A 24,721-nucleotide genomic window follows, 5' to 3' on the forward strand; every position below is an offset into this window, starting at 1 on the left:
GGGGGGGGCGGGGAGGTGGGGGAGGTTGTACTTGGACTGGGGTAAGGCACTTTGGCTGGCTCTTGCTGTCTTCTGGGGAGCTCTGTCCTCTGTCACTTCAGGAAGTCAAAGTGGATCGAGTTACAATTTGCAAAGTCAGTGAGACCTTGGGATGGGCAGTTCCAGTTACACATTCCTGTGAAACGTCAGGATGTAGCCTATCCTCCAAGGGGACCAATCGGAAATAAGGGATGGAGCCCGTTGGCCATTTTTGCAGTGCAAATAAGCACCTCCAAGAAAATTCTCCTCATTTCCCGACCGGATTTATCAGTAACTATCCTGTATTTATGGCCCTAGTTTTGGATTCTCCCACAAGTGGAAACATTCTCTCGACATCTGCCCTGTCCAACCCATTCAGAATTTTAAAAAGCTCGATCAGGTCCCCTCTGAGTCTTCCCTTTTCTAAAGAAAAAAAGGCCTAACTGGTTCAATCTTTCCCGAATGTTGTAATCAGCACTGGAAGCAAAATCTAGAATAGCTTACAAAAGGGAAGTGGAGTAATTGAAAAGGGTTTGGGGAAAGGGCTTGGCACTGGAACTAAGGAGCTAACTCTTTCAGAGGGATGGCACAGGGACGATGGGCCGAATGGCCTCCTGAGCTGTGAACGGTGCCGATGATATTTTGCAGCGGGTTTGTTTGTGCCCAGCTTTGGTGCGTTGTCGCGGATGTGAACGGTCGATGGATTCACTGGGCAGACAGGCGGCAACACAGGCAAAACATTTTAAAAATTGATCCCTTCACGTGTCACCCAAATAAACGGTATAAAAGATTCAGGATTTACCACAAGCACAATGCAAGCTAACAAAATCAGAGCTCCGAAATCTCATCACTATCTTAAATAGCATCACAGAATGGCTACTCCTTTTTGAAAGCCACGATTGAGTCTGCCTCCAGCACCCTCTCAGGCCGTGCATTCCAGATCCTAACCACTCGCTGCGTAAAAAGGTTTTTCCTCATGTCGCCTTTGGTTCTTTTGCCAATCACCTTAAATCTGCGTCCTCTGGTTCTCGACCCTTCCACCAATGGGAACAGTTTCTCTCTCTCTACTCTGTCCAGACCCCTCATGATTTTGAACACCTTGATCAAATCTCCTCTCAACCTTCTCTGCTCCAAGGAGAACAACTCCAGCTTCTCCAGTCTATCCATGTTACTGAAATCCCTCATCCTGGAAACCATTCTAGTAAATCTTTTCCGCACCCTCTCCAAGGCCTTCACATCCTTCTTAAAGTGCCGTGCCCAGAATTGGACACAATACTCCAGTTGAGGCCGAACCAGTGTTTTATACAGGTTCATCATAACTTCCTTGCTTATATATTCATACAAAAAGAATTCTGACCTTGAGAGTGTCGAGATTCGTATGATTCTGGAAGGATTGGAGAAATACGACAGGCCTGAGTTAGTGGGTTAGTTAAGGCTCTGTGAAATTTGTCATAAAACCCTTGATGAGTGAAAGGTTACTGGACGATGTCTGCCACCTAGTGGCTACTGGCTGAAATCTCAGCCTACTGCAAAAGTCTTAAATCTGCGGATAAAACGATTAGCTCGAGGAATCATTGGCCCGGTGAGTTGGAATATATACTTCCCCTCAGGGCCTAGGCCTGGATCCAGAAGGGAAAGCAAATCGAAGATGTTCCTTTATGGCAGCTGCTCCCGATCAGACGGGATTTTTAGTCAAGTTTCCACAATCTGCCCAAAACGGGACTGTGATGACTTGGGCAGCCTGACAGACACAATGCCAACACTTGCCGGAGGGTTTGGGGACAGATTCAGGAGGAACAGGAGGTAGTTAATCACATCTACCAGTGAGACACTGGGAGCCGCTGATTCCCCAATCGCCTTCAGGAGGAATGAGACAGAGGTTTTCCCAAGAATGACCTCTGGTTTCTCTCTGTTTTCCCTTTCTCGGGGCACTGCTGTCACAGCGTCTCACCCTCCAGTGGCTGGGCTCACTGAGCCCCCTACAATCACACCAAGAGGCCAGAGGGATAGATAGCAAGGTAAAGCAAACGGTTACACACTGCTGCAGAGTGGAAGGGTTGTCAGGGGGTTTTGGAGAGGTAACATATTCCTTATCCAGGATATGGATACAGAGACTGCGTAGTGCTTGGCTCTCGGGCAACAGGGGCCCCAATGTTCAGACTGTTCCTGTGGGATAGGATGTGGATTCCCAGTCACCCTCACAGGCCCACAAGGCTACAGAGACTGCACATGTCCAGGGTTCAGTGAGCACCACAGTATCCAACTTTCGAAGCCTGTTCTTGTAACACTACACAACAAGACGACTGAAACATCTTCCTCACATCCCATCATTTCCCAAATGCCCACTGGCTCTTGTCTCAGTTTGCACTCTGTCCCTAATCAGCACTTTCCCCTCCGTCACCAATGCCGCTGTCCTGCTGTGTCTAGGTCTGCAGACTGCAAAGCTGGAGTGCACTGGCACCGATGTAGATTTGGAACCAAATTAAGGGCATGATTTAGCGTTTATCTAATCTGAAGTTTGAGGCGAGATACAGTGCTGCAATAAGCCAGGAGGTCAGATGTATCGAAGTATAAAGGATAGAGTTCTTGTACACCACAGACAAGGAACGACAGATTATGATTCCAGAGAAGCGAGAGGGGATCGTGGGAATATCAAACCAGTACAGACAAACTGGTTCAATTTAAATTAGTCATCAACTTATGTTTTGATTCAGGGTTGAGTCACCTCCAGGGATACTCATTAATCTTGATAATCTATGCACAAGAAATTGAAATAGAAAATATACTGATGTACATCATCATGGGGATTGGAGGTTGATAGAGTTGAGGAATATTCCTGGAGCATCCCAGGATTCTTCCCAATAAAATGGATTTGTGGTATAGATTTCCCTCTAACCTTTTCCAGTTCTGACAAAGGGTCATCGACCAGAAACCTACATGCCCTTTCTCTCTCCACAGATGGGGTGTTTCCAGCATTTCCTGTTTATATTTCAGATTTCCACTATGCACAGGATGTTGCTTTTGGATTAAAAAAAATTTTTTAAATTTGTTCCTGGGATGTGGGCGTCGCTGGCAAGGCCGGCATTTATTGCCCATCCCTAATTGCCCTTGAGAAGGTGGTGGTGAACCGCCTTCTTGAACCGCTGCAGTCCGTGTGGTGAAGGTGCTCCCACAGTGCTGTTAGGCAGGGAGTTCCAGAATTTTAACCCAGTGACATTGAAGGAACGGCCGATATATTTCCAACATGGGATGGTGTGTGACTTAGAGGGGAACTTGGAGGTGGTGGTGTTCCCATGCATCTGCTGCCCTTGTCCTTTTAGGGGGTAAAGATCACGAGTTTGCGAGTTTGGGAGGTGCTGCCGAAGAAGCCTTGGCATGTTACTGCAGTACATCTTGTAGATACACTGCAGCCACGGTGCGCCAGTGGTGGAGGGAGTGAATGTTGAAGGTGGTGGATGGGGTGCCAATCAAACAGGCTGCTTTGTCTTGGATGGTGTCGAGCTTCTTGAGTGTTGTTGGAGCTGCACTCATCCAGGCCAGTGGGGAGTATTCCATCACATTCCTGACTTGTGCTTTGTAGATGGTAGAAAACCTGCTCTTGTAGCCACAGTATTTATGTGGCTGGTCCAGTTAAGTTTCTGGTCAATGGTGACCCCCAGGATGTTGATGGTGGGAGATTCGGTGATAGTAATGCCGTTGAATGTCAAGGGGCGGCGGTTAGACTCCCGCTTGTTGGAGATAGTCATTGCCTGGCACTTGTGTGGCACGAATGTTACTTGCCACTTATCAGCCCAAGCATAACTATCGTCCAGTTTTGCTGCATACAGGCATGGACTACTTCATTTTCTGAGGAGTTGCGAATGAAACTGAACACGGTGTCATCAGCAAACATCCCCACTTCTGACCTTATGATGGAGGGATGGTCATTGATGAAGCAGCTGAAGATGGTTGGGCCTAGGACACTGCCCTGAGGAACTCCTGCAGCAATGTCCTGGGGCTGTGATGATTGACCTCCAACAATGACAGCCATCTTCCTTTTTGCGAGGTATGAGTCCAGCCAATGGAAAGTTTTCCCCAATTCCCATTGACTTCAGTTTTACTCGGGCTCCTTGATGCCACACTCGGTCAAATGCTGCCTTGATGTCAAGGGCAGTCACTCTCACCTCACTTCTGGAATTCAGCTCTTTTGTCCATGGTTGGACCAAGGCTGTAATGAGGTTTAAAGCCGAGTGGTCCTGGCGGAACCCAAACTGGGCATCGATGATCAGGTTATTGGTGAGTAAGTGCCACTTGATAGCACTGTTGACGACACCTTCCATCACTTTGCTGATGATCGAGTGGAGGCTGTTGGGACAGTAATTGGCTGGATTGGATTTGTCCTGCTTTTTGTGGACAGGACATACCTGGGCAGTTTCACTTTCAATTTTCCATCCAAAGTGTGAGACTGTCTGTGAGGAGACTCAGTCTATCTCCTCTCGGTTCATCTCCCCCCCGTGAGGAGACTCGGTCTATCTCTCTCCCCTCACCTCCCCCCCCCCCCCCCCACCGTGAGGGGACTCGGTCTATCTCCCCACCGCCGTGAGGAGACTCGGTCTATCTCCCCCCCGTGAGGAGACTCGGTCCAACCCCCCACCCCCGGTGAGGAGACTCTGTCTATCTCCCCCCCGCCCCGTGAGGAGACTCAGTCTATCTCTCCCCGTGAGGAGCATGTACCAGGGATTTCAGGGTGATGTTTTTGAAGAGAAACGCTCACGTGTAGATGAATCAGAGAAACCGATGCCTGTAGATTGCCTCTCCTCATACTTCCTACCAAATGTATCACTTCAAACTTCTCGGCATTAAATTCCATCCGCCACATGTCTGCCCATTTCATCAATCAGTCTATCTCCCCTTGAGGTCTGCTGCTATCCTCCTCACTATTTACTGCATTTACGAGTTTAAATCATCTGCAAACTTTGAAATGATGCCCTGTCTACCCAGGTTCTGGTAATTAATATCTATCAAAAAGAACAGTTGTCCTAATACTGACCCTGGGGAACACCACTGTATACTCCTTGCAGTCTAAAAAACAACCGGTCTCCACTACTCTCTGCTTTCTGTCCCTCAGCCAATGTTGTATCTGTTGTGTATGTAGAACATAAGTATACTCCCTGTACACTCAATGTAAAGTTACATAAGACTACTGGATATACCTTCAGAGTGTATACATTATGCTTGTACCACCAGAGGGTGCAACTGGTGGAGACCTAGGGGTCACCTGTACACCACAGGTAACCAGGTATAAAAGGGAACTCACCGTGCTGTACCCTCACTCAGAAGCTGCAATAAATGGCCTAAGGTCATCACAGTTCAAGTACAATATCTTGCTTTGTGGAGTCATTATTAGAGTGCTTACACACACAATAGTATCCATGCGAACAAGTCTATTATGGCACTTTATCAAACGTCAAGAATAATCGAATTCTCAGCCAGGGATCTGTGCTGACTGGGTACAGGCAGGAGATGGGGGAGGGGGAGGAGCAGACTCATGATTAAAAGGCAAACGCTTTGAAGTAGCAAAAAGGAGAAAACTAGAGAACACAAGAATTCAGAGCAGTAGTCGGCCATTTGGCCCCTCCAGTCTGCTCCGCCATTCAATAAGATCATGGCTGATCTTCGACCTCAACTCCACTTTCCCGCCCAATCCCCATATCCCTTTAGTATCCAAAAATCGATCTCGGTCTTGTTCCACTCCAGGGGCTCGAGCACAAAAATCCAGGCTGACACTCCAGTGCCGTACTGAGGGAGCGCCGCACTGTCGGAGGGGCAGTACTGAGGGAGCGCCGCACTGTCGGAGGGGCAGCACTGAGGGAGAGCCGCACTGTCGGAGGGGAACCACTGAGGGAGCGCCGCACTGTCGGAGGGGCAGCACTGAGGGAGTGCCGCACTGTCGGAGGGGCAGCACTGAGGGAGCGCCGCACTGTCGGAGGGGCAGCACTGAGGGAGCGCCGCACTGTCGGAGGGGCAGCACTGAGGGAGCGCCGCACTGTCGGAGGGGCAGCACTGAGGGAGTGCCGCACTGTCGGAGGGGCAGCACTGAGGGAGTGCCGCACTGTCGGAGGGGCAGCACTGAGGGAGTGCCGCACTGTCGGAGGGGCAGCACTGAGGGAGTGCCGCACTGTCGGAGGGGCAGCACTGAGGGAGTGCCGCACTGTCGGAGGGGCCGTCTTTCTGATGAGACATTAAACCGAGCCCCTGTCGGCCCTCTCAGGTGGACATAAAAGATCCCACAGCACTATTTTGAAGAAGAGCAGGGAAGTTATCCCCGGTGTCCTGGCCATATTTATCTCTCAATCAACATAACAAAAACAGGTTATCTGGTCATTATCACATTGCTGTTTGTGGGAGTTTGTTGTGCGCAAATTGGCTGCTGCGTTTCCTACATTAATACAGTGACTGCACATCAAAAGTACTTCATTGGCTTTACATCACTTTGGGTCGTCCTGAGGTCATGAAAGGCATGATATAAAAGACTTTCTTTTTCCTTTTTTGAATATACTCAATGACTGAGTCTCCACAGCCCTGTGGGATAGAGAATTCCGAAGATTCATCATCCTCTGAAGAAATTTCTCCTCATCTCAGTACTCAATGGCCGACCCTTTATTCTGAGACTGTGAACTCCTGGTTCTAGACCCCGCAGCCAGAGGAAACAGCCTCCCACCATATATCCTGTCAATCCCTGTAAGAATTTATATGTTTCAATGGGATAGAAACATAGAAAATAGGTGGAGTAGGCCATTCGGCCCTTCGAGCCTGCACCACCATTCAATATGATCATGGCTGATCATTCACCTCAGTACCCCTTTTCCCTCTTTCTCTCCAGACCCCTTGATCCCTTTAGCCGTAAGGGCCATATCTAACTCCCTCTTGAACATATCCAATTAACTGGCATCAACGACTCTCTGCGGCAGGGAATTCCACAGGTTAACAACTCTCTGAGTGAAGAAGTTTCTCCTCATCTCAGTCCTAAATGGCCTACCCCTTATCCTAAAGACAGTGTCCCCTGGTTCTAGACTTCCCCAACATCGGGAACATTCATCCCGCATCTAACCTGTCCCATCCCGTCAGAATCTTATACGTTTCGATGAGATCCCCTCTCATCCTTCTAAACTCCAGTGTATAAAGGCCCAGTTGATCCAGTCTTTCCTCATATGTCAGTCCAGCCATCCCTGGAATCAGTCTGGTGAACCTTCGCTGCACTCCCTCAATAGCAAGAACATCCTTCCTCAGATTAGGAGACCAAAACTGAACACAATATTCCAGGTGAGGCCTCACCAAGGCCCTGTACAATTGCAGTAAGACCTCCCTGCTCCTATACTCATATCCCCTAGCCATCATGCCATTTGCCTTCTTCACCGCCTGCTGTACCTGCATGCCAACTTTCAATGACTGATGAACCATGACACCCTGGTCTCGTTGCACCTCCCCTTTTCCTAATCTGCCACCATTCAGATAATATTCTGCCTTCGTGTTTTTGCCCCCAAAGTGGATAAACTCACATTTATCCACATTATACTGCATCTGCCATGCATTTGCCCACTCACCTAACCTGTCCAAATCACCCTGCAGCCTCTTAGCATCCTCCTCACAGCTCACACCACCACCCAGTTTAGTGTCATCTGCAAACGTGGAGATATTACACTCAATTCCTTCATCCAAATCATTAATGTATAATGTTAAGAGCTGGAGTCCCAGCACTGAACACTGCGGCACTCCACTAGTCACTGCCTCCCATTTCGAAAAGGACCCGTTTATCCCGACTCTCTGCTTCCTGTCTGCCAACCAATTTTCTATCCATGCCAGTACATTACCCCCAATGCCATGTGCTTTGATTTTGTACACCTTGTCAAAGGCCTTTTGAAAGTCCAAATACACCACATCCACTGGTTCTCCCTTGTCCACTCTACCAGTTACATCCTCAAAAAATTCCAGAAGATTTGTCAAGCATGATTTCCCTTTCACGAATCCATGCTGACTTGGACCGATCCGGTCACTGCTGTCCAAATGCGCTGCTATTTCATCCTTAATAATTGATTCCAACATTTTCCGCACTACTGATGTCGGGCTAACCAGTTTATAATTACCCATTTTGTCTCTCCTTCCTTTTTTAAAAAGTGGTGTTACATTAGCTACCCTCCAGTCCATAGGAACTGATCCAGAGTTGATAGACTGTTGGAAAATGATCACCAATGCATCCACTATTTCTAGGGCCACCTCCTTAAGTACTCTGCGATGCAGACTATCAGACCCCGGGGATTTATCGGCCTTCAATCTCATCAATTTCCCCAAAACAATTTCCCGTTTAATAAGGATATCCTTCAGTTCCTCCTTCTCACTAGACACTCGGTCCCCTAGTACATCCGGAAGGTCATTTGTGTCTTCCTTCGTGAAGACAGAACCAAAGCAATTGTTCAATTGGTCTGCCATTTCTTTGTTCCCCATTATTAATTCACCTGAGTCCGACTGCAAGGGACCTACATTTGCCTTCACTAATTTTTTTCTCTTCGGCATATCTACAGAAGCTTTTGCAGTCAGTTTTTATGTTCCCGGCAAGCTTCCTCTCGTACTCTATTTTCCCCCTCCTAATTAAACCCTTTGTCCTCCTCTGTTGAATTCTAAATTTCTCCCAGTCCTCAGGTTTGCTGCTTTTTCTGGCCAATTTATATGCCTCTTCCTTGGATTTAAGGCTATCCTTAATTTCTCTTGTTAGCCACGGTGGAGCCATCTTCCCCGTTTTATTTTTACTCCAGACAGGGATGTACAACTGTTGAAGTTCATCCATGTGATCTTGACTGTAGCAGAGGTTGCATCACATGAAAGATAAGTGTCTTTATATATTCAAAAAGGAGTTAGATGAAGTCCTTACTGCTAGTGAGATCAAGGGGTATGGCGAGAAAGCAGGAATGGAGTACTGAAGTTGCATGTTCAGCCATGAACTCATTGAATGGCGGTGCAGGCTAGAAGGGCCGAATGGCCTACTCCTGCACCTATTTTCTATGTTTCTATGTTTCTATCTATAAATGTTTGCCATTGCCTATCCACCGTCAACCCTTTAAGTATAATTTGCCAGTTTCTTCTAGCCAATTCGCGCCTCATGCCGTCGAAGTTAGCTTTCCTTAAGTTTAGGACCCTAGTTTCTGAATTAACTGTGTCACTCTCCATCTTAATAAAATAATTCTACCATATTATGGTCACTCTTCCCCAAGGGGCCTCGCACAACAAGATTGCTAATTAGTCCCTTCTCATTACACATCACCCAGTCTAGGATGGCCAGCTCTCTAGTTGGTTCCTCGACATATTGGTCAAGAAAACCATCCCTAATACACTTCAGGAAATCCTCCTCCACCGCATTGCTACCAGTTTGGTTAGCCCAATCTTTATGTAAGTTAAAGTCGCCCATGATAACTGCTGTACCTTTATTGCACACATCCCTTATTTCTTGTTTGATGCTGTCCCCAGCCTCACTACTACTGTTTGGTGGCCTGTACACAACTCCCACCAGCGTTTTCTGCCCTTTGGTATTCCGCAGCTCCACCCATACCAATTCCACATCATCCAAGCCAATATCTTTCCTTACTATTGCATTAATTTCCTCTTTAACCAGCAACACCACCCCGCCTCCTTTTCCTTTCTGTCTATCCTTCCTAAATGCTGAATACCCTTGGATGTTGAGTTCCCAGCCTTGGTCACCCTGGAGCCATGTCTCTGTGATGCCAATTACATCATATCCATTAACTGCTATCTGCGCAGTTAATTCATCCACCTTATTCCGAATACTCCTCGCATTGAGGCACAGAGCCTTCAAGCTTGTCTTTTTAAACACACCTTGCACATTTGGAATTTTGCTGTAATGTGGCCCTTTTTGTTTTTTGCCTTGGGTTTCTCTGCCCTCCACTTTTACTATTCTCCTTTCTATCTTTTGCCTCTGTCTCCCTCTTGTTTCCCTCTGCCTCCCTGCATAGGTTCCCATCCCCCTGCCATATTAGTTTAACTCCTACCCAACAGCACTAGCAAACACTCCCCCAAGGACATTGGTTCCGGTCCTGCCCAGGGTGCAGACCGTCCGGTTTATACTGGTCCCACCTCCCCCAGAACCGGTTCCAATGCCCCAGGAATTTGAATCCCTCCCTTCTGCACCACTGCTCAAGCCACGTATTCATCTGAGCTATCCTGCGATTCCTACTCTGACTAGCACGTGGCACTGGTAGCAATCCTGAGATTACTACTTTTGAGGTCCTACTTTTTAATTTAGCTCCTAGCTCCCTAAATTCGTCTCGTAGGACCTCATCCATTTTTTTTAACCTATATTGTTGGTACCTATATGCACCACAACAACTGGCTGTTCACCCTCCCTTTTCAGAATGTCCTGCACCCTCTCTGAGACATCCTTGACCCTTGCGCCAGGGAGGCAACATACCATCCTGGAGTCTTGGTTGCGGCCGCAGAAACGCCAATCTATTCCCCTTACAATTGAATCCCCTATCACTATCGCTCTCCCACTCTTTTTCCTGCCCTCCTGTGCAGCAGAGCCACCCACAGTGCCATGAACTTGGCTGCTGCTGCCCTCCCCTGATGAATCATCCCCCAAAGCGGTGTATCTGTTTTGCAGGGGGATGACTGCAGGGGACCCCTGCACTGCTCTTCCTGTTGGTCACCCATTTACTATCTGGCAGTGTACCCTTTACCTGTGGTGAGACCAACTCACTAAACGTGCTATTCACATCATTCTTAGCATTGTGCATGCTCCAGAGTGAATCCACCCTCCGCTCCAGTGCCGCAATGCGATCCGTCAGGAGCTGGAGGTGGATACACTTCCCGCACACGTCGTCGACAGAGACATTGTACATTAATGATTTAGACGAGGGGATTAAATGTAGTATCTCCAAATTTGCGGATGACACCAAGTTGGGTGGCAGTGTGAGCTGCGAGGAGGATGCTATGAGGCTGCAGAGTGACTTGGATAGGTTAGGTGAGTGGGCAAATGCATGGCAGATGAAGTATAATGTGGATAAATGTGAGGTTATCCATTTTGGTGGTAAAAACAGAGAGACAGACTATTATCTGAATGGTGACAGATTAGGAAAAGGGGAGGTGCAACGAGACCTGGGTGTCATGATACATCAGTCATTGAAGATTGGCATGCAGGCACAGCAGGCGGTTAAGAAAGCAAATGGCATGCTGGCCTTCATAGTGAGGGGATTTGAGTACAGGGGCAGGGAGGTGTTACTACAGTTGTACAGGGCCTTGGTGAGGCCACACCTGGAGTATTGTGTACAGTTTTGGTCTCCTAACTTGAGGAAGAACGTTCTTGCTATTGAGGGAGTGCAGCGAAGGTTCACCAGACTGATTCCCGGGATGGCGGGACTGACATATCAAGAAAGACTGGATCAACTGGGCTTGTATTCATGGAGTTCAGAAGAATGAGAGGGGACCTCATAGAAACATTTAAAATTCTGACGGGTTTAGACAGGTTAGATGCAGGAAGAATGTTCCCAATGTTGGGGAAGTCCAGAACCAGGTGTCACAGTCCAAGGATAAGGGGTAAGCCATTTAGGACCGAGATGAGGAGGAATTTCTTCACCCAGAGAGTGGTGAACCTGTGGAATTCTCTACCACAGAAAGTTGTTGAGGCCAATTCACTAAATATATTCAAAAAGGAGTTAGATGTAGTCCTTATTACGAGGGGGGATCAAGGGGTATGGCAAGAAAGCAGGAATGGGGTACTGAAGTTGCATGTTCAGCCATGAACTCATTGAATGGCGGTGCAGGCTCCAACGGCCGAATGGCCTACTCCCGCACCTATTTTCTATGTCTCTGTTTCCCACAGGAGGAGCATAACACGTGTCCGAGCTGTCCTGCCATGACTTAGCCCCCCTTAGATTAAGTTAAATTGGCAACAATGCTAAATGTTACTTACTGATAAAGAAGGACAAAGAAAAGCTACTCACCAATCACCAGCCAATCACTTACCCCCTTGGCTGTGACATCACCTTTCGATTTCTTTCTACTTCTTTATTGCCTTTTCCCTGCAGCTGCACAAGCTGGCCTTTGTAGGCCCCTCCGATCCCCGGACACACGCCTCAGCGACGCACATCCTGACTCCTGATCTCGCGGCCTTTATAGGCCCCTCCAATCCCCGGACACACGCCTCAACGACGCACATCCTGACTCCTGATCTCGCGGCCTTTATAGGCCCCTCCGATCCCCGGACACACGCCTCAACGACGCACATCCTGACTCCTGATCTCGCGGCCTTTGTAGGCCCCTCCGATCCCCGGACACACGCCTCAACGACGCACCTCCTGACTCCTGATCTCGCGGTCTTTATAGGCCTCTCCGATCCCCGGACACACGCCTCAACGACGCACCTCCTGACTCCTGATCTCGCGGTCTTTATAGGCCTCTCCGATCCCCGGACACACGCCTCAGTGACGCACATCCTGACTCCTGATCTCGCGGCCTTTGTAGACCTCTCCGATCCCCGGACTCACGCCTCAGCAACGCACCTCCTGACTCCTGATCTTGCGGCCTTTATAGGCCTCTCTGATCCCCGGACACACGCCTCAGCAACGCACCTCCTGACTCCTGATCTCGCGGCCTTTATAGGCCTCTCTGATCCCCGGACACACGCCTCAGCAACGCACCTCCCAACTCCTGATCTTGCGGCCTTTATAGGCCTCTCCGATCCCCGGACACACGCCTCAGCAACGCACCTCCCGACTCCTGATCTCGCGGCCTTTATAGGCCTCTCTGATCCCCGGACACACGCCTCAGCAACGCACCTCCTGACTCCTGATCTTGCGGCCTTTATAGGCCTCTCTGATCCCCGGACACACGCCTCAGCAACGCACCTCCCAACTCCTGATCTTGCGGCCTTTATAGGCCTCTCCGATCCCCGGACACACGCCTCAGCAACGCACCTCCCGACTCCTGATCTCGCGACCTTTGTAGGCCTCTCCGATCCCCGATCACCTCTCATTCTTCTAAACACGAGGGAATATCGGCCTAGTCCACTCAATCTCTCCTCAAAGGACAATCCCCCATCCCAGGAATTAAAGGCAGCATTTTCCCCAATTCCTGCCACATCAAAAATGAGAAACAGACGGGAGGGAAGTGGTGGCAGCCAGTAGTAATTAACCCTCAGATTCTGCAACCATAACTGACCAGAATCACTTTGGGGAAGTGAAAAATCAGAGTCAGAACTGAACAAACTGGGTGTGTATTTTCTATAGTGATCATGTGCAGGAGTATTCAAAACAAGTATCCCACAGATCGGGAACTGACTTCTGTACCATCTCCCTGCTCTTGGGTTGGAAATCACATGACTGTGATATACAAGGTAAAATACAACGGGCCGGAAATCCCAGCCTCCCCGGGTGGGTCCAGAATATGCACGGACCCAACGAGGCCTCACAAAAGCAGGTTTTCATGCCAAGACGCTCATGTGCTGAAAACCAGCTTTCTCAATGCTTGAAGATTTCTCCGTACAGATCCTCCGCATCCCCGGGAGAAGGACATCCGCGCGGGAGAGATTGGGCTATTTGCCCCACTCATGCCCGGAGAATGTCCTTCAAACTCTTTTGCTTAGTGAAAGCAGGCACATTAGCTTTCTTTTATCAGCGTAAGAGTTTTAAAACATAATTAAATTTAAACACTTATTTTTATATTAAAAAACACTGTCCATTAAGGCAAGTTTATTTTTAACACTATTAAAACACAAAAGAATTCCAAAAAATATTATTTTTTCTCTAAAATATTTAATTTCAATTAATTTTAAATATGAGAGGCGTTTTATTTATTTATTATGCTGTGTTTCGGTGTTTTAGGGTTTTTCTCACTGATAGTCATGGGAGGCCGTACAACAGAGCTCCCATTTTTATCAATGAGAATACTGCACAGTGATTGGTGGTCCCGGCCCACGTGACTCCAGCTTGTACGTACGGGGAAGTCCTATCTCGCCGTGCGCTGCGCAACGAATCTGGGCCTCCGACCGGGATCCCACGTTCCTCCGGGACCCCGTAGGTTTTTTGGGGTCGGAGGCATTCGTACGAAGGTTGCCTCGGACAGCAATTTTCCCCCTAAAATCATACGGTCAGGTAACAAACACTGGAGCTCACGCTAGGAGATATACGGGACCAACCCGGAATATCAGATGGGATGTGAGGTACAAACATGGTCACTGCTGCAATACGAGCATGAAAGGCTTAATGAGTTTGTCTGAAATGTATCTTTACAGAAACACCAGGCAGCTTAAAGCGAGTGTGTTACCGCTGGACGAAAGTGCGGAGAGTAGTCAGACAAACGGGTCGAATGTTTGCACACTGCTTTCCTGCGTGTAGTCTCGGGCCCCATCGTTCAGACAGCCACTGTCAACGTGAAGTTATACCCACCCCCCTCCTATATGGCTCATAGACACGAACCATGAACACCTCAAGTTGCTGGAGAAATACCACCGACGTCTCCGCAAGATCCTGCATATCCCCTGGGAGGACAGACGCACCAACGTTAGTGTCCTCGATCAGGCCAACATCCCCAGCATTGAAGCACTGACCACACTCGATTAGCTCTGCTGGGCAGGCCACATTGTTCGCATGTCAGGCACGAGACTGCCAAAGCAAGCGCTCTACTCGGAACTCCTTCACGGCAAACGAGCCAAAGGTGGGCATAGGAAACGTTACAAGGACACCCTCAAAGCCTCCCTGGTAAAGTGCAACATCCCCACTGACACCTGGGAATCCCTGGCCAAAGACTGCCCTAAGTGGAGGAAGTGCATCCGGGAGGGCGCTGAGCACCTCGAGTCTCGTCACCGAGAGCGTGCAGAAACCAAGCGCAGGCAGCGGAAGGAGCGTGCGGCAAACCAGTCCCACCCACCCTTTCTCTCAATGACTGTCTGTCCCACCTGTGACAGGGACGGTGGTTCTCGTACTGGACTGTTCAGCCACCTAAGGACTCATTTTTTTTAAAGAGTGGAAGCAAGTCTTCCTCGATTCAGAGGGACTGCCTATGATGATGATGATGGTATTAACACGATAGCCAGAATAAGTGAGACACTCACTCGACTGAAAATGGACCTCACTTCTCACGGAGTTTGGTTTGCGGATGAAAGTATCCCCTGCCCCAAACCCTGGTGTGAAGAACAGACTCCCGCGGAAGTTGGGCACAATCGGTTGTCATGGCAATAACTGGCATTAACAGGTTACAGTCCAAGTAGAGGTACAACAATGTCAATTCTTACCCAGTCCAAGTCGATGGTTATTGTGCACACAGCCAAGCCGGCGTGTTCTCTGAAATAAAGGAAAGAGGTTCAGTAGAAGCGATTTAACATGTTAATATTAATAACACGTCACGAGGTTGATGGAAGTACTGAAATAGATGATAGTTTCTGCAGCCTGCTTTTATCCAAAATTAAAGCTTTGTAATCTGCAAACTTTTATGTCAGCATTTAGACTATCCTCTAATTTTCCATTCCCAGATCACGTGATTATCAAACCACTTCTGAGGTCATGCACCAACTGCATTTATCTATTCTTCTCTGGCGATCTGCGGGTGAAATGGTGAAACTTTAGGTGTACAGTAACTTTAACCTCAGTGAATCAATGCGAAGGTCGAGGTGCACACAAGCAGAGGCAGTGCCAAAAGTCAGGGAATTAAAACTGAGACAGAAAATAGACGTACAGCTGGAAAAGCAGACAGCCTCTGTGTCTGATTGCTCAGAGTGTTGAAATCTATTAATCTGTGGTCTCAGAGTTTTACAAACAGATTAAGGTATTGTTCCAGGTACTCGCCTGGTCGAGAGTGTGAAGACTGCAGCCACACTAACAGCTGCGCATCGCACTGCACTCACCAACAAAGGACACCCGCCCATCGCGCAGCAATGGCTCCGCTCCCTGGGCACTTACACTTTTATTAAGCAAGCGATTTTTCTGCTATCATTTTTAAAATATTGAAACTAAGTTTAACTTGTTTCCAGGTGGCCTATTGTGACTGCACAACGGACTACAGTTATACCGTGCACTGCGCCGCAGTTATACCACGCACCGCTGCTATACCGCGCACTGGACTGCAGCTATACTCTAGCCCCTGCAGTGAAGGTACAAAAGCCTGGTTTTGTTCGTTAGGTGAGCTGCTCACCTCTCTCGCCCTGTCGAGGTGCAGGCTGCAAGGCGGCAATCTAAAACAGTTCAGCTGCTGGAGCTGATTTCATTCCTCATAGCACCAGTGACTGGAGTTCGAACCGGCTGAGTTATGCGGTCATTCATGTGGATGCACATCTGAAACCACTTCAGACTGAAGTAAAAGCCATTGTGTAATACACGAGGAGACAGAAATCAGTTGAGCTACTACACTAGGATAAATATGCAGCCACGGATTGCGGCATTGAAGTAAAGTCGCGTAATCATTCACTGCCATCCTTTTAAAAACTCCCAACACATTGAAGCATTTGCGGTGTAATTTGGCAATAGTGGTTGATTAGTGAGAAGACAGGAAGCCAAAATAGTATAACCCATACATCAGCAGAACTGTAATAAAAAGGGCGCTTAAATTACCAACCACCGCCAAAATAATGAATGTGGAAAATTTGGCCAAAAATAAGTGTCCGGAGATTTATACAGCAACCACAGAACTGGACAGGGCAGATATTAGCTGTTCAGGACACTAATATTTGCTAAAATGATGTAGGCATGAGCAATGAGCAAGGCAAACGATGAGTGCAGCAGAGACTGAACTCAAACCATTCAGCCCATTAACAGGAAGCAAATCCAGGGAGTGCTGTTTACATTAAAGTAACTGCTTCACATCATTGCTTAACTTTACCTTGAACTTTATTTTAATCAGAATGTTGTTTGGAGTTTTACCAGCATCAGACTGCCACAGCATCATCTCATGCTCACAAACACCCACGGTCCTGCCCAATTTCAGCCAACCTCATCCCTTGATCCCACATAAGTTGTGTTTCAATGTATTGGAGAATGTTTCACTTCAGGATTATTTTTCTTCCTGAAACTCAGGCGGAGAAAGCTGCTATTTGACAAAAAGCCCTCACCAGTCAAAATGGGGAAGGGGCGAGAGAAGCGAGTGGGCTGGAGAATCAGGACATGGTCAGAATGAAGACAGTGCAAGGATCGATCAACAGCGACTCCCTTTCAGGCAGGGAAACATAGAAACATAGAAAATAGGTGCAGGAGTAGGCAATTTGGCCCTTCGAGCCTGCACCGCCATTCAATAAGATCATGGCTGATCATCACCTCAGTACCCCTTTCCTGATTGCTCTCCATACCCTTTGATCCCTTTAGCTGCAAGGACCTTATCTAACTCCCTCTTGAATATATCCAACGAACTGGCATCAACAACTCTCTGCGGCAGGGAATTCCACAGGTTAACAACTCTCTGAGTGAAGAAGTTTCTCCTCATCTCAGTTCTAAATGGCCTACCCCTTATCCTTAGACTGTGTCCCCTGGTTCTGGACTTCCCCAACATCGGGAACATTCTTCCTGCATCTAACCTGTCCAGTCCCGTCAGAATTTTATATGTTTCTATGAGATTCCCTCTCGTCCTTCTAAACTCCAGTGAATACAGGCCCAGTCGATCCAGTCGCTCCTTATATGTCAGTCCTGCCATCCCGGGAATCAGTCTGGTGAACCTTCGTTGCACTCCCTCAATAGCAAAAATAGCAGTCTAGTCTCCTTCCTCAGACTAGATCATCAAAACAGAATACAATATTCTAGGTGAGGCCTCACTAAGGCCCTGTACAACTGCATTAAAACCTCCCTGCTCCTATACTCAAATCCCCTAGCTATGAAGGCCAACATAGCATTTGCCTTCTTTCCTGCCTGCTGCACCTGCATGCCAACTTTCAATGACTGATGTACCATGACATCCAGGTCTCGTTGCACCTCCCCTTTTCCTATTCTGCCGCAATTCAGATAATATTCTGCCCTCGTGTTTTTGCCACCAAAGTGGATAACCTCACATTTATCCACATTATACTGCATCTGCCATGCATTTGCCCACTCACCTAACCTGCCCAAGTCACCCTGCAGCCTCTTAGCATCCTCCTCACAGCTCACACCGCCACCCAGTTTAGTGTCATCTGCAAATTTGGAGATATTACATCCAATTCCTTCATCTAAATCATTGATGTATATTGTAACTAGCTGGGGTCCCAGCACTGAGCCCTGCGGCACCCCACTAGTCACTGCCTGCCATTCTGAAAAGGACCCGTTTATCCCGACTCTCTGCTTCCTGTCTGCCAACCTGTTCTAGGACGCGATCAGACAGCAAACCACCACATTATAACACAGGGAAAAGTCAGAGCGAGACAGCGAGACCAGGGCGATGGCAAAGTACAGGAAGGAACGCTGGAAATCACACAATTTAACAGGATGTGACAGAAAGTGCACCAACCCAAGCCAGAGCCGAATCTGACTCGATTGCTGGAAACTACCGCCTCTACAAGCCCTGCATCGGCCATCAGACAGTTTACTCATGGAGATTCTGGGGCTCCCAGAGTACGTGTCCCGGTACGTGGGCGCCTGATTGCTTTGATAATCCAGTGGCATTAATTCAGAGACTGTGGGACTTTGGACTAATTCACAGAAAACATTCTCTGGAGATAGTCTTTAATCAAACAAATCCAGCTTTTTGTAAATCGCCACAAGCTCCAAAAAGAGACAAAATTAGGATTAGAGGCAGACCTGAAAACCCAATTACGTCAATTAAAAAAATTATTCAGCCAGAATGCTTTGAAGCAATCAATGCGCTTGATTCTAATGATACTGGCAAGATCTGGAAACCCCTCTCCAGGGTGAGAGGAAGGAACACCCCCACCCCAGAGGCCTTGCTTACAACCCGACTCTGCAAAAAATGTCAGGTCTCAGTTTTGGACATGACTTCACAGAAAAGTCTGGCAGAGTTCATTACCAGGTAACCATCTCATTGCTGGGTTTAACAGGAAAGTGTAGTGTATTCCACACTCAAACTCCATTCTTCAGTTGGGGTATTAATCTACATCGCAGAATGGGCTAACAGCGGCAAAAACTGGTCCCGGTTTTCTAACCCTAATTAAGTCAAAGAAATGCGATTCACTCCAGCAGATATTGATGTTTTATATTAATGAAATGAAACTTTACCAGGAATGACCCCCATAGCTTCATCTATAAACGCAGCACCTGGAATAAGGGTTTCCAAGTAGATTATAACAAATCTCACTGCTACATTCTGCTCTGTGAGGGGAAATCAAACTTCAAAACTTTAGTGACAGAGAGGAGAGTGCAGGACGATAAAAGGCCAGTGAGAGGGCGCAAGGTGTCCCAAACAGAGCCTCCTACATTGCAGAGGTACCTCACATCACAAGGCTCAGCTATTCGCACCTCCTGCCGTTAGCCCGTGAAGGTGAATATAATTAAATGGCAGAACTTAGCGTTTGATTCTCAGCTTTAGTGGTGGGTGAATTGCACCTTGAGGTTCAACTCCAGTTTCACCCGGATTTCACACACCGACTGCTTCTTGTAGCTCAACATTTTCACAAGTCTAAAATTTATAAAGAAAAATTAACAAACTTACATTTCTACAGTGCCTTTCACAACCTCAGGACGTCCCAAAGCGCTCTATAGCCAGTGAAGTATTTTTGAAGTGTCCTCACTGTTGCAACATATGAATCGTGGCAGTCAACTTACGGTCAGCAAGATCTCATAAATAGCAACTTATGAGATCTTGCTGACCGTTAAGTTGACTGCCACGATTCATATGTTGCAACAGTGAGGACACTTCAAAAATACTTCACTGGCTATAGAGCGCTTTGGGACGTCCTGAGGTTGTGAAAGGCACTGTAGAAATGTAAGTTTGTTCATTTTTCTTTATAAATTTTAGACTTGTGAAAATGTTAAGCTACAAGAAGCAGTCGGTGTGTGAAATCCGGGTGAAACTGGAGTTGAACCTCAAGGTGCAATTCACCCACCACTAAAGCTGAGAATCAAACGCTAAGTTCTGCCGTTTAATTATATTCACCTTCACGGGCTAACGGCAGGAGGTGCGAATAACTGAGCCTTGTGATGTGAGGTACCTCTGCAATGTAGGAGGCTGTTTGGGACACCAGCTAATTAATTTTTTTAGTCATGTAGGTTGAGGATAAATATTGGTGAGGCCACGGGGGACAACTTCCCTGCTCTACTTCAAAACATTGGCACAAAATCTTTTACATCCACCCAAGAAGGCAGATGAGGCCTCGGTTTAATGTCTCAACTGAACGACGGCATAATCCGACAGTACAGCGCTCCCTCAGTACTGCCCCTCTGATAGTGTGGCACTCCCTCAGTACTGCACTCGGAGTGTCAGCCAAGATTTTGTGTTGAGGTCTCTGACTCAGAGGTGAGAGTGCTGCCAATTGTACTACAGATGACACCTATCCCAGTATGTTAAGTTATTGTGTAAGGTAAATTAAGAAAAAATACAGCCAAAGAACAGTGAGACACATTTATGCAACCAATTAATTAAACCATTACTGTCTCAGAACGACCTACAGGCACCAAACGTGTTTGAACAGCTCCTCGCGTTGGACAGAAATAAAGAAAGTCGAAATATAGCAGAATATATCAGTACAGGTCTCGACACCACACCGCCTGGCCTTTCACACTCAGTGCCTCAAGTAGCTCCAGGCTCTCTGTGCTGGGTCACATCACTCAGATGTCAACGCAGTCACAATCTAGTCCCTGCAAGTGCAGCGAGTGTTCTCACAAAGATAAGCACATGACAGCCCCCATTCGGCCCATTTGGTTCATCCTTCCATGGAAACCTAGGATTCCCATCCCAGCATCCCACTCCAACTGTGGGATGCCAGTTTTTGGCTGTGTTCCCAGGGCCCAAGGGTGAATCATTCCGTGTTTGAAGAAGTGCCTCCTGACCCCATTCCTGAATCCACACTTTCACAGTTTGGACTGTGTCCCCTTGTCCTGCAGTCACGGTGTAACTTGTAAACATGCTCAGGATTAATCTTCTCTATTCCACTTAAGTTTGCCACCACACGGTCTCCTGTCATAGACTGGCACAAAAGAGAAGACCATTCGGCACATCGAGCCCGTGTCGGCTTTCATTCCCCTGCGTTCAAAGCTGATAAGTCCATTTTGTTTCTCGCCTTTTCCCATTACTCGTCCTCCGCGACCTTTCCCTCAGTGGCTCCTTTGTGTGTCTCAGTGATCAAATCAAACAGATATGGAGGCAAATACAGCAGCAATATTGCACCTTTGAACACTCGAACAGCATCTCATCTGAAGGAGGGCACCTCCGACAGTGCAGCTCTTCCTCAGTATGGATGTGGCAGTCGAGATTATCACGCCAGAGACTTGAGCACAGAACCCAGGCTGACACTACAGTGCAATACTGAGGGAGCGCTGCACTGTCAGAGGAGCAGTATTGAGGGAGTGCCACACTGTCGGAGGGGCAGTACTGAGGGAGCGCCGCACCGTCGGAGGGGCAGTATTTTAGTTGAGACATTAAAACGAGGTCCAGTCTGCCCTCTCAGGGGATGTAAAGGATCCCAAGCCACTATTTAGAACAGCAGGGGAGTCCTCCTTAGGGCCAATATTTATCCCTCAACCAACATAAGGATACACAAATTATTTGGTCATTATCACGTTGCTGTTTGTGGGAGCTTGCTGTGCATAAACTGGCTGCTGTGTTTCCTACATTAAACCACTGACTACACTTCAAGAATATTTCATTAACTGTGAAGCGCTTGGGACATCATGAGGTTGTGAAAGGCGCTATAGAAATATAAGTCTTCCTTTTAGAAGGAGGCTATGAGACCCATCTTGCCTGTGCCAGCTCTTTCAAAGAGTTATCAAATAGTTCCCGCTCCTTCCACATATCACTAAATTTTTTCCCGTCACCTTTATCCGATTCCCCTTTTGAAAGATCCTGTTGAATCTGCCTCCACCACCCTTTCAGGCAACGCATTCCAGATCACAACAACTCGCTGCGTAAAAACAATGTTTCCTCATGGCGCCTTTGGTTCTTCTGCCAATCACCTTAAATCTGTGTCCTCTGGTTCTTGACCCTTCCGCCAATGGGAACGGTTTCTCTCGATCTACTCTGTTCAGACCCCTCGTGATTTTGAACACCTCTATCAAATCTCCTCTGCTCCAAGGAGAACAACCCCAGCTTCTCCAGTCTAACCACGTAACTGAAATCCCTCATCCCTGGAACCATCCTGGTAAATCTTTTCTGCACCCTCTCTAAGGCCTTCACATATCTTTCCTAAAATGTGGTGCCCAGAATTAGACACAATACTCCAGTTGAGGCCGAACCAGTGTCTTATAAAAGGTTCATCATAACTTAGAAACATAGAAACATAGAAACATAGAAAATAGGTGCAGGAGTAGGCCATTCGGCCCTTCTAGCCTGCACCGCCATTCAATGAGTTCATGGCTGAACATTCAACTTCAGTACCCCATTCCTGCTTTCTCGCCATACCCCTTGATCCCCCTAGCAGTAAGGACCTCATCTAACTCCTTTTTGAATATATTTAGTGAATTGGCCTCAACAACTTTCTGTGGTAGAGAATTCCACAGGTTCACCACTCTCTGGGTGAAGAAGTTCCTCCGCATCTCGGTCCTAAATGGCTTACCCCTTATCCTTAGACTGTGACCCCTGGTTCTGGACTTCCCCAACATTGGGAACATTCTTCCTGCATCTAACCTGTCTAACCCCGTCAGAATTTTATATGTTTCTATGAGGTCCCCTCTCATTCTTCTGAACTCCAGTGAATACAAGCCCAGTTGATCCAGTCTTTCTTGATAGGTCAGTCCCGCCATCCCGGGAATCAGTCTGGTGAACCTTCGCTGCACTCCCTCAATAGCAAGAATGTCCTTCCTCAGGTTAGGAGACCAAAACTGTACACAATACTCCAGGTGTGGCCTCACCAATGCCCTGTACAACTGTAGCAACACCTCCCTGCCCCTGTACTCAAATCCCCTTGCTATGAAGGCCAACATGCCATTTGCTTTCTTAACCGCCTGCTGCACCTGCATGCCAACCTTCAATGACTGATGTACCATGACACCCAGGTCTCTTTGCACCTCCCCTTTTCCTAATCTGTCACCATTCAGATAATAGTCTGTCTCTCTGTTTTTACCACCAAAGTGGATAACCTCACATTTATCCACATTATACTTCATCTGCCATGCATTTGCCCACTCACCTAACCTATCCAAGTCGCTCTGCAGCCTCACAGCATCCTCCTCGCAGCTCACACTGCCACCCAACTTAGTGTCATCCGCAAATTTGGAGATACTACATTTAATCCCCTCATCTAAATCATTAATGTACAGTGTAAACAGCTGGGGCCCCAGCACAGAACCTTGCGGTACCCCACTAGTCACTGCCTGCCATTCTGAAAAGTACCCATTTACTCCTACTCTTTGCTTCCTGTCTGACAACCAGTTCTCAATCCATGTCAGTACACTACCCCCAATCCCATGTGCTCTAACTTTGCACATCAATCTCTTGTGTGGGACCTTGTCGAACGCCTTCTGAAAGTCCAAATATACCACATCAACTGGTTCTCCCTTATCCACTCTACTGGAAACATCCTCAAAAAATTCCAGAAGATTTGTCAAGCATGATTTCCCTTTCACAAATCCATGCTGACTTGGACCTATCATGTCACCTCTTTCCAAATGCACTGCTATGACATCCTTAATAATTGATTCCATCATTTTACCCACTACCGATGTCAGGCTGACCGGTCTATAATTCCCTGTTTTCTCTCTCCCTCCTTTTTTAAAAAGTGGGGTTACATTGGCTACCCTCCACTCCATAGGAACTGATCCAGAGTCAATGGAATGTTGGAAAATGACTGTCAACGCATCCACTATTTCCAAGGCCACCTCCTTAAGTACTCTGGGATGCAGTCCATCAGGCCCTGGGGATTTATCGGCCTTCAATCCCATCAATTTCCCCAACACAATTTCCCGGCTAATAAGGATTTCCCTCAGTTCCTCCTCCTTACTAGACCCCCCGACCCCTTTTATAACCGGAAGGTTGTTCGTGTCCTCCTTCGTGAATACCGAACCAAAGTACTTGTTCAATTGGTCCGCCATTTCTTTGTTCCCCGTTATGACTTCCCCTGATTCTGACTGCAGGGGACCTACGTTTGTCTTTACTAACCTTTTTCTCTTTACATATCTATAGAAACTTTTGCAATCCGTCTTAATGTTCCCTGCAAGCTTCTTCTCATACTCCATTTTCCCTGCCCTAATCAAACCCTTTGTCCTCCTCTGCTGAGTTCTAAATTTCTCCCAGTCCCCAGGTTCGCTGCTATTTCTGGCCAATTTGTATGCCACTTCCTTGGCTTTAATACTATCCCTGATTTCCCTTGATAGCCACGGTTGAGCCACCTTCCCTTTTTTATTTCTATGCCAGACAGGAATGTACAATTGTTGTAGTTCATCCATGCAGTCTCTAAATGTCTGCCATTGCCCATCCACAGTCAACCCCTTAAGTATCATTCGCCAATCCATCTCAGCCAATTCACGCCTCATACCTTCAAAGTTAGCCTTCTTTAAGTTCTGGACCATGGTCTCTGAATTAACTGTTTCATTCTCCATCCTAATGCAGAATTCCACCATATTATGGTCACTCTTCCCCAAGGGGCCTCGCACAACGAGAT

The 24,721-nt window shown here is 47.5% G+C and overlaps 1 protein-coding gene across 2 annotated transcripts in view; it reads right to left on the minus strand.

Moving 5' to 3' along the window:
• LOC139280617 (tetraspanin-9-like) overlaps positions 1-24,721 on the minus strand; it is a 230,992-nt gene that overhangs the window by 180,671 nt on the left and 25,600 nt on the right. Inside the window, exon 2 of one of the 2 annotated variants that reach the window (XM_070900177.1) lies at positions 15,293-15,341. The gene's annotated coding sequence lies outside the window, so the exon portion shown is untranslated. Of the gene's footprint in view, positions 1-1,375; positions 1,401-15,292; positions 15,342-24,721 lie in introns of those variants that run through there. The other variant, XM_070900178.1, reaches the window with a different exon arrangement.

This window comes from Pristiophorus japonicus, chromosome 15, assembly GCF_044704955.1.
Source record: "Pristiophorus japonicus isolate sPriJap1 chromosome 15, sPriJap1.hap1, whole genome shotgun sequence".
Taxonomy (NCBI): Eukaryota; Metazoa; Chordata; class Chondrichthyes; family Pristiophoridae; genus Pristiophorus; species Pristiophorus japonicus.